We start from the raw sequence: 15546 nt of genomic DNA on the forward strand, positions 1-15546 counted from the left end.
TGCACTCAGACTACCCGCAGCAGGTAGGTAAGTGCAGCAAGCGAGGACAGAGGGTGTCACACAGAGGCAATGTGAAGCGATTGGTAACCCATTGCTACAAAAGTCTAGTGTAGTCGGAATCAACCTTGGCGTCACCTCTGCTGCGATGTGAATACACGACATTTGGCAGAAAGGCCAGCCGCCACCACCAGCAGAGAATGGCGTCGGCTGTGCCCATTAACAAATCAGTCACCGTAGGCAATGACGATGGGAGGCCCTCAGCAGCATGAGGATCTTAGAGGCCAGAGCCCTATTGGGGCTGCTGGATGTCTTTGGAGCGTAATCGGTGGGAAATCCAGGCTGGGAGAGGGCTGGGACGCTCGATTACAGTTAATAGTCTATCACAGGGCTGCAAACACCTCACTGTATTCTCCAGGAGTCTCCGATGGGCCTCTCCGTCACCATCTGTACAACGAAATTGCAGATGGAGTATTGGCGGGTGTAGGAAGCCAGCAACCGCTGCCGGCCCAGAGGACCGCCGCCACGTGGAATCCTTGGGGCTCGCCTAGTAGCGGGAGCCAAGCAGACCTCCAGGAGAGTCGCCACGCTCACCCCTCAATATATAGAGGCTGATCTGGAGCCGCCCACCGTGGTCATAGAGCCACGAAAACCACCCCAATGTTTCAGGATATGTCGAGGAGCATTCGGCAGGCAATTCAGGCAGGATTCATGTCGTAGGACAAGGATTTATGACAGATGTTTCTGCCAAGCTGCCAGAGCCTCACAGGCGTGCATCCATCTTGGTTGTGCGCCAACTAGAGCCCCCTACTATATTCTTTCTTCACAATCACTGTGCATCAAAATGATAATTCCTTGCACTCTATGCATATAATAGCAGTTTAAGATTTAAGTACTTTACAGATATGGTGTAAACTATGCATTATATTTGTCTGAGGTTCTGCTCATATGCAACAAATTTATTCAAGCAGAGTGTAAACAAAATGTACTTTACAAAATTACCTGTAATGCTTGATGACTTACATATATGAAAGACAAAAAACGAGTGAGGTGGTCCTTTAAACGCATAGACTGCCCCTTGTACGCATTGGTGAAATAAATAATATATAAAAAAGAATTCTCTCTAGTACCTTTTTGCTTCCCTCTCCTACTCTGCAGTGAAAATGAACTGTGGATCAGATACTATGAAGACTTTTTTAAATAAATAAATATATATATATATATATATATATATGTATATATATATATATATATGTATATATATATATATATATATATTCACTGAAAAAACCATAGGTTATAGACCATATATAGTTAAGAATTAGCATTTACAAAACCTTGAAAATTCACTGAAAAAACCATAGGTTATAGACCATATATAGTTAGGGATTAGCATTTACAAAACCTTATTTTACTCGCACAAAACCATTGAAATTCGCATATATAGTTAGTTGCACTAACTATATATCGCGCACCCGCAATCCTCTGCTGATGATGTCACATATTACATCATTCATGACATGGTCAGTGACATCACTGATGACATCACTGATGACATCTCAAATGACATCACTGATGACATCACTGATGACAACATCCAGTGACTGTATGTTTCTGTAAAGTTAAAATATGTCTTACATATTGAAGAATGAGTGGATGTATAGGTGTCTGGATGAAGGATTTAGTAGGTGCATGACTGACTGTACGAGCGAGTGATTAAATGTGTCTCACTGAGTGCATAGGTTAGTGACTAAACTGTCTTAATTTGTGCATCATTATGTCTGTTGTTCTGTAAACTGTTGCATGTGTTGATAAGTAGCTATATGAGTAACTATATGGGTTATTGATTGGTTGCCCAAGTATTTGTAGGGGAGACTGAGTGTGTGTGTATGGGTGGCTGGGAGGTGTGTGACTCTGTGCATAGATGTGTGAACAGTTGATTCACTAGATGTATGGGTTCAAAAGTGCATGTGGAATTAGCTGTATGGGCGGTTGACTGTGTGCATGAGTGTATTGTTGAGTGAATGGATATCTTAGTGCTACATGTCAAAGTAAGTACATATGTAAAACACAGTACATGTGAGAGTTGACATATATAAATAACTGTGCATAAGAGCCAGTGAATGTGTGAGTGGTTGTATGGATCATTGTAAACTTGTATCAGGGATTGTATAAGAGACTAAATATGTGTTAGTATATGTTTGAAAAAGTAAGGTGTGTATAACTGTATAGTTGAGGAAATGGAGGTGTGATTGATGTTTTGCATGACTGACTAGGTTTGTGAGTAACTCCATGGATGAGTAACAGTCTGTGAGTGTCTATTTACACTGATTGTATCTAAGGTTATATTACAATCTGAAGAGGTTCATCGTAATATCACATGAATGATATTATCAGTGATGTGATGAGTAATGTTAAATGAGATGTCATCAGTGATGTCATTTGAGATGTCATCAGTGATATCATCAGTGATGTCACTGACCATGTCATGAATGATGTAATATGTGACATCATCAGCAGAGGATTGCGGGTGCGCGATATATAGTTAGTGCAACTAACTATATATGCGAATTTCAATGGTTTTGTGCGAGTAAAATAAGGTTTTGTAAATGCTAATCCCTAACTATATATGGTCTATAACCTATGGTTTTTTCAGTGAATTTTCAAGGTTTTGTAAATGCTAATTCCTAACTATGGGGTCGATTAGGATCGCGGACGGACTTGAGTCCGTCCGCGACCCCAGAGTATGAGGGAACGTCCGCATGAGGCGTTCCCTCATGTGCGATTAGGATGTGACCGCCACCCTGGCGGTCACATCCTGGATATTTAACATTGCGGCGGGTGCTGCTTCAAGCAGCACCCGCCGCAATGTTAAAAGTGCATGTGTAACATTTACATGCACAAAGCGGCAGGCACCGCGCGGTGCCTGCCGCATTGTGCATGTAAATGCTGGGGGGTACCATAGGTACCCCCCATGTGCAGCCCCCACCCACCAACACCCTGGGGGCCCGCAATGGGCCCCCAAAAGCAAAAGTACACATGCTTTTCCACGGCGGAAAAACCGCAGCGGAAAAGCATGTTTTCAAATGCATCCTAATTTGGCCGGCGGTGTCTGATAGACACTGCCAGCCAAATGAGAGCTTTTCTGCCGCGGTTGTAATCCGACCGCGGCGGAAAAGCAGCGGACAGAAACCAAGACCCACCAGCCATCGTAATGTGGCGGTGGGTCTTTGGTGAGTCCGCAGAGGATTTTCCGCCTCCTCCGGGCCGGAGGTGGCTTCCGCCGGCCCGGAGGAGGCGGAAAATCCTCCATCCTAATCGGCCCCTATATATGGTCTATAACCTATGGTTTTTGTCAGTGAATTTCAATGGTTTTTTAATAGCAAATATGAAAAGCTTTAAAATGTCAAGTACGTGATAGGTAAAAACTTTTCGTGTTTATGCACGCTGATGTGCTTTGAACGCTGCCCCCCCCCCTCCCCTCTTTTCTCTTAGTAGTACTCTCTCTTTGCAGATAGTGAAGGGTAGTTAACGCAGGCCTTTGCCTCGTTGTAATCCGTCGTGCCTGTTTCCCTCTCCATTTGATTGATTGTTATCCAAGCATTTACTGTTTTACAATTGATTCTCTTTGGTTCATTCTCTATTTACAAACAAGCACAAAGTCGCAATACTCTGTTTAGTCTTTGCAGATAGTGAAAAATCGTGTAAAAAAATAAAAGTAATCGAGCAAAATCAATAGGCCACTAATGGGATCTCTTTTTGACCTCGCTAAAATAGAAACGTTAGGAACAACCCTTCATGAGAAATACGAAAATAGTGAGATGAACTGAGCTCCACACCATGAGGGCTGCAAGACAGCTCGGCTCCGTCACCCACCCCGCCCAAAATAACGACAAACCCTATGCAAATATTAAAAATATATACAACACACCAGCAAAGTAACAGGGTAAAACATTTTATTAAATAACTATTTACATAACTATTTTATACTTTTTGTTGCCCGATCCGGCTAGCTCAATCGATCGAGCATGAAACTCATTGCTGCTGATGCTAGGCAGACCAAAACTGGTTTTAGTTTGTACATTCTTCTATATTTTTCCATCCAAGGTTGGTTGAGTTTGTAGAACGATGGCTTCAGATTTTCAACATACGGTGTGGTGGCGCGGACTGGGAGGGGGCGCTTGGCTCCTGCCCCCTCCCCAAGTAAGATTTTCATATGTGAAAGTACGTTAATGGTTTTGGTCCCTGAGTTACTTCGATGTCACTGCCATTCTCAAATGGCATAAGTTCTGGATGTTGGGTGCCATAGTTCAGAGTTCTGAGCAGCGCTTGTAACACTGTCTGAAGCTTATTTGCACCTACTGCAGCTTCACTATTCTCAAAGTAAGTGAGGGTCGTTTGTGGACCTGACTGCATTTGAAAACAATGTGATATGGTACCTCCCTAAACCGCTTGACGGAGGCCCCCGAGGGGCGGTGTGATGGCACGGACTCGGAGAAGACGCTTGGCTCCGACCCCCTCCCCAAGTCTTATAGCACTGGTGTAGCCTGAGATCGCCCCCAACATAGGCGGCCGGCTCCCCGGGTCCGGCAGAACTTTTTGCCTTTTGATGACTCTTCTATTCTGGACCTTGTCCCACAATCCGTTTGACCTGAAGACACGCTGTAGTGGGGCGCCCCTTTACCGTTTTAGTTGCCATTCCGCCCGCTTTTGCTACACTGTGCCTCTTCCGCCATTCAGCTGTTTACCGCCCGCTCTTGCGACTACAGCGTCTCGCTCACCATGTAGTTGAGTTGCTCCTGCTCTTGCGATGCAACGATAGGCGGCTGCCACAGGACTCTCAAAATGGCGGCCGGCTCTTCAGATTTGGGCGTGGTCCACTAAAATGGCCCTGGGACACCTTGGAACTCGGACGCTTGCCTGCTAGGGCTTGGGTCCCATTCTCGAAAGCGTCCCCTCAGCCGTGAAGATTCTACAAAAGTCTTGGGGGCCCCCGACTCCCGCAGGCTTCTGGTGGGGAGCGGCTGCCATGATTGCTCATGGAATGGCCACGACGGAGCTACGAGATGGTGGTGCTCTCATGCTGACGCCAGCTTCAGTCTGAAACATCCAGAAACACTGTAGACTACCAATTCGATCAGTTCCGGTAGCGCCCCAACATGACCCGGTAGAGAAGAACTTGCCCTCCCCTCTTTGACTGATGGTTCTTGTTGCCTGTCCCCTCTGTTGTCATTTAACAGAACTTTTTGGACTGCTGAAAGGGGTTGTGTTCCGAACGCTGGTTGGTGGAGACATTTTGACTATATTCTTGACCTACGTTGTCGCGTAATGCGTTATATGACACGCCGCGTTAGCGCACCCGGAAGTGCTCCGGTGCGCGAAGCGCAGCTTCCCGGAAGCGATCCGGGGCGCAGCGCGTAACGTAAGCATAACAGGTCATGTGACTTGTTATTAAAACTTTTCATTGGTTCATTTTACTTTTGTTATTTTAATGATGAAAAGCTTGGTCATATGACCTAAAAATTACGCTTTTTATTGGTTTCGAACATTATTTTTTTTTAAACATATATGTTATAATGTTCCAGGCTAATGTACTTTCCCGGAAAATTTACAACTATCCTGCAAGTAAAATATATTCCTTTTTCAAGAAAAAGGGCGTTTCTTCGTCCCATGACGGAGCCGTTGAGTAAAAGAGGCTCGGCCTGCTGTCTTAGTCGCCGATACGCCTGATTATCAGATTCTTATCGATCACTTTATGTTGCAGGAGTGGAAAACACAACTGCCCTTGACCATTTATCTTTACTGCGTTCCTACGTATTATACCTTTTATCCGTCATGTAATTGGACTGCTTTATTTCACTTGCCTTTTACTGATTCGAAAACAGTGACTAAAAGTAAAAACTTTACCAATGTAAATACTACTACCATGTTTTGTTTTAAAAACCTTTATTGTGAAAATGTCAGTATACAAATACGGGCCTATAACCACGTGGGCCGGCCACGGAGGAAACTGAAATCGTATATGATAAGGAGACATTTACATTGTAGAGGAACGTAACGAGCGGGCCATTAGGTCGCAAGAACTAAGGTGTCTAACTGTTGCAGAATCGGTGGACGTACATTTTGTAATTAAAATACGACAGGGCCACTTACAAAAAAATTATCTAGATATACATTTGCGGGCAAGTACCATGGGTGACGCTAATTCGAACTTTCAATAGTACAGTAATCAATAACACATCAGAACTTAATATCAATAGGGATGTCGAAATATTCAATCAATTCTCGTCCCCGCCTGCCATGAGCATCAAAACTGCATTCATATCTCGTGATATCAAGGTTGTTCAACCAGTACACAACAAGGAGTTACGAGTCCCATTTATACCGGCGCCATTTTGGGCGAGGCCGGGCAGGTCCAAGATATAGTCAAAATGTCTCCACCAACCATCGGCCAGACCAGAACCCCTTTCGGCCCTTTATGCTACAAAATGGTGTCTTCCATTCAGAAAATATTGTTGGCAGCATTTTGAAAGGAAAGATAAACAGCCGTTCTGCTAGTGAGTCTCACATTGTTACATTTAGGAAGAATGTTGAAGAGTAGTATGTTGAAAATCTGAAGCCATTGTTCTACAAACTCTCAATCAGCCTTGGATTGAAAAAAAAATCCTGAAGAATGTACAAACTGAAAACCAATTTTTGTCTGTATAGCATCAACAGCAACGCTTGACTCAGCTTTGTGTGAAGCCGCCATTTTGATTCAATCAATAGCGTCCCCCTGCACACATTCAGGGACCTGGTCGTGTCTTCAGGTCAAACGGATTGTGTGACAAGATGCAGAAAGGAAAAGGAAAAAAGTTCCGCCGGACCTCGGGAGCCGGCCGCCTATGTCATGGGCGATCTTTGGCCACACCAGGGCAATAGTGAAGCTGCAGCAGGTGCAAATAAGCTTCAGACAGTGTTACAAACACTGCTCAGAACTCTCAACTATGGCACTCAACATCCAGGACTTGCCATCCGGATCTTGGCGCCTTGTGCTGGTTCCGACCTATTCACACATCGGTCCACTACTGACATCACCTCATAAGCCAACGGGGCACCCCACGCCGACTTTCGGCGCAGCATTGTAGGATGGCCACACCAGTGCAGCAACTTGCTGGACACCACCTCGGTGTCATCCGGATCTCGGCGCGTTCGAGTCACTGTACCGCAAGAGCGGGAGAAACTCAGCTGGACACGCCGTCTTTCGGCGCAGCATTGTAGGATGGCCACACCAGTGCGGCAACTTGCTGGACACCACCTCGGTGCCATCCGGATCTCGGCGCGTTCGAGTCACTGTACCGCAAGAGTGACCGGAACTCAGCTGGACACGCCGTCTTTCGGCGCAGCATTGTAGGATGGCCACACCAGTGCAGCAACTTGCTGGACACCACCTCGGTGCCATCCAGATCTCGGCGCGCTGTGCTGCCTTCGGCCTACTGTAGCCGCAAGTGCGGACGCAACTCAGTTGGACGGCGAGTGAAACGCTAAGGGGCGCCCCACTGCAGCCGAGGAGCCTCCATCTTGGGGGAGACGCACAGCCCCCACTGACTGACGCGACCTCACAGGCCAACGGGGCGCCCCATGCCGACTTTCGGCGCAGCATTGTAGGATAGCCACACCAGTGCAGCAACTTGCTGGACACAACTCGGTGCCATCCGGATCTCGGCGCATTGTGCTACCTTCGGCCTATTCGCACATCGGTCCGCTACTGACGCCGCCTCACGTGCCAACGGATTTTCTACGCTTTTTGTAGCCCTATGCCGCATAACAGGTCATGTGACTTGTTTATAAAACTTTTCATTGGTTCATTTTACTTTTGGTTTCCTAATGACGGAAGGCTTGGTCATTTGACCTAAAAATAACACTTTTCATTGGTTTAGAACATTTTTTTTTCCCAAACGATGAAAGCCCCACCTTGTTTCTGGATGTTTCAGACTGAAGCTGGCGTCAGCATGAAAGCACCACCATCTCGTGGCTCCGTCGTGGTCATTCCGCGAGCAATCATGGCAGCCGCTCCCCACCTGAAGCCTGCAGGAGTCGAGGGCCCCCAAGACTTTTGTAGAATCTTCACGGCTGAGGGGACGCTTTCGAGAATGGTGCCCAAGCCCTAGCAGGCAGGCGTCCGAGTTCCAAGGTGTCCCAGGGCCATTTTAGTGGACCAGGCCCAAATCCGAAGAGCCGTCCGCCATTTTAAGAGTCCTATGGCAGCCGCCTATCGCTGCACCGCAAGAGTGGGCGCAACTCAACTACATGGTGAGCGAGACGCTGTAGCCGCAAGAGCGGGCGATAAACAGCTGAATGGAGGATGAGGCACAGTGTAGCAAAAGCGGGCGGAATGGCAACTGAAACGGTAAAGGGGCGCCCCAGTACAGCAGACGAGCCTCCACCTGGGGAGGCCCGTTCACTCCGCCTCCCCCACGCCCGCCCCCCCGGGGCGCCCCACGCCGTTTTTTGGAGCAGCATTGTAGGATACCAAAACCAGTGCCGCAAGTTACTGGACATCACCTGGGTGCCATCCACATCTCAGCGCATTCTGCTGCCTTGGGACTATTCGCACAACAGACCGCTACTGACGAGGCCTCCCCCCGCACCACCAGGGACGCCCCACGCTGTTTTTCTGAGCTGCATTGTAGGAAACCAAAAACCAGTGCGGCACCCAGGTAACATCACCTGGGTGCCGTCCAGAACTCAGCACGTTGTGCTGCCTTGGGACTATTCGCACAAAAGACAGCTACTGACCATTGTTGCTTCTACTTTACAAAAAATGTTTAAATGTATTTACAGTTTTTGTTGCGTTCTATATATTTATAAGTTAATAAAGTTTTATAATCCTACTACTTTCTTTGAGTGCTATATATTTTTAAAAAATCGGGTGAATGGGGCCTTGAATCGGGTTATTGACATGTGTGGGCTTTGGAAGTGTGCTGCTACAGGATCGGACATTTCAAACTCAAATGCACGTTCTTTTTCTTACCTTTCCGAAGCATGGAGCGCAATAGCAGGCAGAGAAAGGGTGATGCAAGTGTTGAACACTGCCTGGCCTGGCAAGTTGCTGGCAGTGCCCCCCCCCGCCCGCTCCTGAAAGAGGGCACACACACACCGCCGCCCCGAGTACTTCACAGATCTTTAAAAGACCATGCGCTTGTTAATGAGACTTAAATGGTTTATCACCCCTTCTAGAGCCCCTGCATCGGCCCTCTGACGTTTCCTGGAAGAATTAGCATGTAACACAATACCAAGCCCTGTCAGCTGAAACCCCCGAGGAATCGGGTTTTTGCTTGCAGGAATCGGGAGGCGGGAGACTAGCACTGAAATCGGTAGTCTCACGCCTGAATCGGGAGGGTTGGCATGCCTGGATTCTCTACAGCTGGGGCCATAAACTACATCCGCAGGGCTAGGTGATAGCCTGGGACCGGCCTGGACAATCGGACACAGAGGAAGAGGAGTGTCAGAGGGTGCGGTAGTGAATAGGGTGAAAGGGAGGTGTCGGGCGGGCACAGGGTGTGATTCTCAGGGAAGAGCAGCGCAGATGGGGGGAAGTTTATGGCCCATGCATGAGAGAGAGAGCGGGGTGACCAGTGCGTGGGGGAGATGATTGCGAGGGTGGGGAGCCGGGCTGAGAATCGACGGCGTGCAGAGAGTGGGTTTGGTCAAGGCATCTAAAATGGCTGCCGTGCACGACAAAATTGTGGCATTGGAAAAAAGGCAAGATGGCGCAGACAATGTTTATTAATAAGGATTCATTTATAACAAAATATTTTATCACAGTGACAAATTGGTGGTCAACACTTCCTGATTTCCATTGAATCGAACGTTAACAGACGTCACGCAGCAAAAAAAAAAAAAACGCTCACGCACAGCCGCTGGAAGACATGTATCAACATATATGAGCCTCCTCGGCCATCCTCAGAAAACATAAGGGATCAGGATACGTCTCCCGCACCCCCTTATACCTAGTAATTTAATTAAAACGAAACACAAAATGGCAAATTCCCGTTTCGCTACCAGTTTGCGGCCCAGTTCGCGGCCCGGGAAGCGCTTCTACCGTGAAAAATCATTTTTTTTTATTTTCCCCACGGGACCCTTTAATAACCCCAACATCATTCCTAGGGGGTCAAGAGGGGTCTACCTTGCCCCCTTTCATTAAATTCCCCCTTCGTTTTTCACCTCTTCTTCTCTCTCAATCCTACCGAGAGACAAGATGGCGGCCGCTCCGGACTGTTTAGAATGTTGACAGACACCGGAAAGCCAATCAGCTTCGCATCGCAAAGTTCCGTTTCGCGAAAAGTACGCGAACTGGAGCGCAGCCCGGAGCGCTGTTACAGATATATATCTTTTTTTGAACGTTAATTTCTCAAAATCCACTGAAGCACATATATTGAGACCTAGCAAAGGCACATCGGGCTAACAGTCCCTACAATTTTGCCAAGTTTCGTGCAAATCCATTCAGCCGTTCGAGCTAAAAGTGAGGCCAACCGCCCCATGGAAATTAACATGGGAAAAACGCGTTTTGGGACCCCCCTTTTTTCTCGGCCCCCCCTCGACGAAACGCCCCCCAAATTTTCAAGGGCTGCTCAGAAACAAAATGTGCCATTTTCCTGAAAATTTCAGCCGATTCCGTCCACAAACGCCAAAGTTATTAGACATAGAATTTTCAAAAATCCCATAGGGAAAAAATCCTAACTATATATACCTACTGGCGACAGCCAGTAGGTAATATATATATATATATATATATATATATATATATATATATATATATATATATATATATATATATATATATATATTTATATATATTCACTGAAAAAACCATAGGTTATAGACCATATATAGTTAGGGATTAGCATTTACAAAACCTTATTTTAGTGTATCTAAGGTTATATTAGAGTCTGAAGAGGTTCATCGTATTATCACATGAATGATGTCATCAGTGATGTGATCAGTAATGTCAAATGAGATGTCATCAGTGATGTCATCAGTGATGTCATTTGAGATGTCATCAGTGATGTCATTTGAGATGTCATCAGTGATGTCATCAGTGATGTCACTGACCATGTCATGAATGATGTAATATGTGACATGATCAGCAGTGGATTGCGGGTGCGCGATATATAGTTAGTGCAACTAACTATATATGCGAATTTCAATGGTTTTGTGCGAGTAAAATAAGGTTTTGTAAATGCTAATCCCTAACTATATATGGTCTATTACCTATGGTTTTTTCAGTGAATTTTCAAGGTTTTGTAAATGCTAATCCCTAACTATATATGGTCCATAACCTATGGTTTTTTCAGTGAATTTCAATGTTTTTTTTAATAGCAAATATCAAAAGCTGTAAAATGTATTCTTATTCTAATTCAAAAATATATTTTATATTTTTGTAATATATATATATTTTTAATTATATTTTTTGTTTCGCTGCCGGTCCGCGAACCGGGCAGCTTCCCGTTAGCTTCATTTTGTTCCGTGATCCGGTCCGCGAACCGGTAAACGTTCCGTTAGCGCAACTACCGCGTTAGAAATCAACATTGTGACGCGTCGCGTAAGCGCGACGTATCACGTTACCGCGTAATGCGTCTTATGACGCGCCGCGTTAGCGCACCCGGAAGCGTTCCGGAACGCGAACCGAGGCGCGAAGCGAAGCGCCCCGGAAGCGATCCGGGGTGCGGCGCGGAGCGCGTAACGTAAGCATAACAGGTCATGTGACTTGTTTATAAAACTTTTCATTGGTTCATTTTACTTTTGGTTTCCTAATGATGGAAGGCTTGGTCATATGACCTAAAAATAACACTTTTCATTGGTTTAGAACATTTTTTTCCCCAAATGATGAAAGCCCCACCTTTTTTTTTCTCACTCTGACTTGTAAAGCAAAGGACCCAGATGCATTTACAGTTTATCACTAACAATGTTCCAGGCTAATGTACTTTCCTGGGAAATTTACAACTGTCCTGCAAGTAAAATATTCCTATTTCGAGAAAAAGGGCGTTTCTTCGTCCCATGAGGGAGCCGTTGAGCAAAAGAGGCTCGGCCTGCTGTCTTAGTCGCTGATAGGCCTGAATATCGGATTCTTATCAATCACTTTATGTTGCAGGAGTGGAAAACACAACAGCCCTTGACCATTTATCTTTACAGCATTCCTGCGTATTATACCTTTTAACCATCATGTAATCGGGCTGCTTTATTTCACTTGCCTTTTACTGATTCGAAAACAGTGGCTATTATTCAAAACTTTACCAATCTAGGTACTACTACCATGTTTTGTTTTAAAAACCTTTATTGTGAAAATGTCAGTATACAAATACGGGCCTATAACCACGTGGGCCGGCCACGGAGCAAACTGGAATCGTATATGAAGAGGGGACATTTACACTGTAGAAGAACGTAACGGGCGGGCCATTAGGTTGCAAGAACTAAGGTGTCTAACAGTTGCGGAATCGGTGGACGTAAATTTTATAATTAAAGTACGACAGGGCCAGTTACAATAAAATTATCTAGACATACATTTGCGGGCAAGTACCATGGGTGACGTTAATTCGAACTTTCAATAGTACAGTAATCGATAACACATCAGAACTTAATATCAATAGGGATGTCCAAATGTTCAATCAGTACTCGTCCCCGCCCGCCATCTGCTTCAAAACTGCATAAGTATCTGGTGATATCAAGGCTGGGCAGCCAGTACACAACAAGGAGTTGCGAGTCCCATTTATACCGGCGCCATTTTGGGCGAGGCCGGGCAGGTCCAGGATATAGTCAAAATGTCTCCACCAACCAGCGGTCGGACCAGAACCCCTTTCGGCAGTCAAAAAAGGTTCCGTTAAATGACAACAGAAGAGATAGGCAACAAGAACCATCAGTCAAAAGAGGGGAGGGCAAGTTCTTCCCTACCAGGTCACGTTGGGGCTCCACCGGAACTGATCGATTTGGTAGTCTACAGTGTTTCTGGATGTTTCAGACTGAAGCTGGCGTCAGCATGAGAGCACCACCATCTCGTGGCTCCGTCGTGGCCATTCCGCAAGCAATCATGGCAGCCGCTCCAGCCCGGAAGCCTGCGGGAGTCGGGGGCCCCGGTGACTTTTGTAGAATCTTCAAGGCTGTGGGGACGCTTTCGGGAATGGGGCCCATGCCCTAGCAGGCAAGCGTCCGAGTTCCAAGGTGTCCCAGGGCCATTTTAGTGGACCAGGCCCAAATCCGAAGAGCCGGCCGCCATTTTGAGAGTCCTGTGGCAGCCGCCTATCGCTGCACCGCAAGAGTGGGCGCAATTCAGCTGGATGGTGGGCGAGACGCTGGAGCCGCAAGAGCGGGCGCAACTCAGCTGGATGGCGAGTGAAACGCCAAGGGGCGCCCCACTGCAGCTGAGGAGCCTCCACCTGGGGAGGCGGGGGAGGCCCGTTCGCGCCCCCTCCCCCCCCCCAGGGCGCCCCACGCCGTCTTTCGGCGCAGCATTGTAGGATGGCCAGACCAGTGCGGCAACTTGCTGGACACCACCTCGGTGCCGTCCGGATCTCGGCGCGTTGTGCTGCCTTCGGCCTATTCGCACAACGATCCGCTACTGACGCCGCCTCACAGGCCGACGGATTTTGTAGGCTTTTTATAGCCCAAAGCCGACTAAAAGACAGCCCAAAGCAGCCCATTGTTGCTACTCCGGGGAGGGAGGGGCAGGGACAGTGTCAAGCGGACGGTGAATGCTTTGAGATGGATGTTGCAGCAGGCTGCCATGTAAATAGTTGTTTAAAATGTTTTTTTTTAACATGTTTACTTTGTTGGAGCGTTGTATATATTTATAAGTTATTAAAGTGTTATAATGCTACTACTTTGTTGGAGTGCTATATATTTGTAATTTGGCAACGAGCACAAAGATGTTACTGTATAACCAGAAAAAGACATAGTCCAATTGTGCGTGATCTAGTCCAATCTGGTGACGCCGATAGTGGGTATCAGCAGACTTTCATTTGTATAGGGTTTGTCGGTTATTGGGCGGGGTGGGTGGTAGGGCAGGCATGCTTAGGCAGCGAGGGCGGCGGAGCCGAACTACCTCGTGGCCATCCCGACCGCGAACTTGGCTCCTCCCCCTGGTTTCATACTTTTTGCGGAGGGCTATTTCCTGGTGTTTCTTGTTTTAGCAGGGTCAGAAAGGATCCTATCAGTGGCCTACTGATTTTGTTTGATTCCTTTCGTTTTGCCATAATTTGCTAGGAAGGTACTGTGGCTAATCCGTATTTTATATATATGTCCTCTTTATTAGGGGTGCCCTCCGGTGGGGCCGGACGAGCTACCTCTAATAAATGGTCCGGGTAGAACCAATTACCAATCAGTGGGAAGAAGATAGGCATGACAGATTACAAAAGGGGGGACAAGGGTCCGCACTACCTATCTTTTCACTGCTTGCAAAGACTAGACGGAATATCTCAATTCCACGTTATTTGTAAGCAGAGAATACCTCCAAAGAACTAATATCGAACAACCAGTGTTCGGACAATCAAACAATCAAATGGTGTGAAAGAGATAGGCACGACGGGTTACAACGGGGGACAAAGGTCTGCATTACCTACCCTTCACTACCTGCAAAGGAAGAGAGAATCTTCGTATTCCTCTCCGTTTGTAGACAGAGAATCTCCAAAGAGGACCAATGTATCAAGTAGCGACCAAGGCTAAACAAACCAATCAATCGAATAATATTAGTATTTTCAAACAATTCCGATACAAACAATCAATCAAATAGTCAATCAGGTGGATAAAACCATCCTGCCAATCAGACGTATAAAACGTCCTACTTAACCTTACCCGGACCACGAGGACAGTTCTTCGCCTTCCCCTTCCAGCGCCCGATCGTCCTCTTACTCCAGTTTTACCACAGCACTCCTGTGGGGTCCCAGTCAGGACAGCAGGTCACTCAAGAGAGGTCCGTTCAGAATCGGTGAAGTTCACTCGATCGGCAGCCAGACGAGGGTCCTCTCCTGGCAGGTATACTCCAATCGTTTAGACGTTCACCCCGTCGTCAGGACCTCTCTTACTGAACCCACATGTCGCTGATGGGCCCCGCGTTGGGATGCCAATTGAGGAAAAGCAGCCAGTTACTGTCGAATGCCCAGGCTGTTGGCGCAAGGACGCCTCTAATTTCCCATAGCAAATAGTTACCAAATAAAGAGACAGGCGCTGGAAGCTGGAACTCAAGAACAGGGTTTATTTCTCATGAGGAGAGCCTGTCATTTCGGACACGCAGACAGAATGTCTTCGGGAGGTGCTCTGACCACATCTCCGAGGCCTGGCCTCTTATACACAGGTTTATTGCTTTATTACATGTGACACATTCTTGTGAAGACTTTGATGTACAGAAAAGCATCCCTGGAATCTTCTGCTTCAGGCCCGGTCCCACACACCCTTACAGTGAGAATCCCCTCCCCAATCACAATACAGGATCTTTATCAGATAGTAGGAACAGCAGGACATTCCGCTGATTCCCGGAATGCGTGTGGTGTGACGGATCTCATGGGGTGGGGGCCTTGA

The sequence above is a fragment of the Lissotriton vulgaris genome, chromosome 2_1, assembly GCF_964263255.1.
Source record: "Lissotriton vulgaris chromosome 2_1, aLisVul1.2, whole genome shotgun sequence".
Lineage (NCBI taxonomy): Eukaryota > Metazoa > Chordata > Amphibia > Caudata > Salamandridae > Lissotriton > Lissotriton vulgaris.